Here is a 1,611-nt window from a genome sequence, read left to right on the forward strand (position 1 = left end):
ATATATATATATATATATATATATATATATATATATATATATATATATATATATATAAAGAAGTGAACCATCGCGTAAATTCAATCAACTAAAATAAGATGGAAAACGGGGTGAGGAAAAGGGAAAATAAAATGGGGCAAGTTACATGTAACACATGTACAATTCAATAAAATAAATAAGTCGATTAAAAACAAGATCGTTAAAATACACCCGAAGCGCTTTTCGTTCAGACTAAAATTTTCAAGGGTCATAAGTCTGAAAAATATTATTTTTTAGAATATTTGGTAGTGGTATGGAGTAAGAGCGGAGAGGAGGTTAAAAAAAAAAAAAAAAAAAAAAAAAAAAAACTAACTACCCAAATAATTCTAATTGAAGCCGGAGGTTTCTCTGCTTGCACAAAGTAGGGGGGCTGGCAATGTTGGCAAGTGCTTCGAGGACAGACAGGTGGAACTTTGTGCGTCCTCGGTACAAAACAGAAAAACACTCCGGAGAGAACACAAGACCGCACTCCTTTTTATCGACCAAGTGTTGGCCGATGGACGATTCTATCAGTTGAGATTTTCTGGTGGTAGGTTGATGATCTCGGATGAAACAGGGAACGTTGGGCGATTCTGACCTGAAGACGCTGGGTCGTCTTGCCTATATAGACTGCACCACACCGATCTTGAAATTTATAAATAATATTACTTGTTTGAGAGATAGGCAAGACATCCTTACGAAATGAGGGAAAGGCGGTTTTTGTGGAAAAAGCAATACGGAGCGATAGAGCACCAAAATTAGAAGACACGAGAGGAAATCTTATCGCAAATAAGTTGGCCTTCAGGTCCAATCCAGGGTACCGGAAATCTACATGGTTCGGGTGTATTTTAACGATCTTGTTTTTAATCGACTTATTTATTTTATTGAATTGTACATGTGTTACATGTAACTTGCCCCATTTTTTTCCTTTTCCTCATCCCGTTTTCTATCTTATTTTAGTTGATTGAATTTACGCGATGGTTCACTTCTTTATAATTATTCTAAAATCTTGCCAATGGAATAAAGATATATATATATATATATATATATATATATATATATATATATATATATATATATATATATCGCCTCCGTTCAGTCTCTAAAGACAATGGATTCCCCTTGAATAAACGAGTTTTAATTTAATAATATAACGAAATGTTTAAATAAATGTAAAAAAATAATGAATTAATGATTAGTTAATTAAAAAACAAACGAATGAATATTAAAATTAATAGAATATAAGGAATGTTTAAGATAAAGTAATGAAAAAGAAAAAACAGTTAATGGAAAAAATGTTTGCCTTAATAAAAGGCAAAATATTTCAATTCAAGGAAAATGAAATAAATGCATTTTTAAATATAGTTAAAAGAAGAAATGAATGTTTAAAATAATAAAAATACACATGAATCAATGTTTAAATGAATAGAAAAGAAAAAATAATTATTTAAATATATTTAAACAAATAATCAAATGGTTTAACTAATGGAAAAGAAAATCGATTATTGAATAAGAAAAAAATGAATGATGTATTAAATTAATGAAAACGGAAATTTATCAATGTAAAGATTAATGAGAACAATTCACTTAATC

The sequence above is a fragment of the Euprymna scolopes genome, chromosome 16, assembly GCF_053919585.1.
Source record: "Euprymna scolopes isolate OS-2025 chromosome 16, ASM5391958v1, whole genome shotgun sequence".
In the NCBI taxonomy this organism is placed as follows: Eukaryota; Metazoa; Mollusca; class Cephalopoda; order Sepiida; family Sepiolidae; genus Euprymna; species Euprymna scolopes.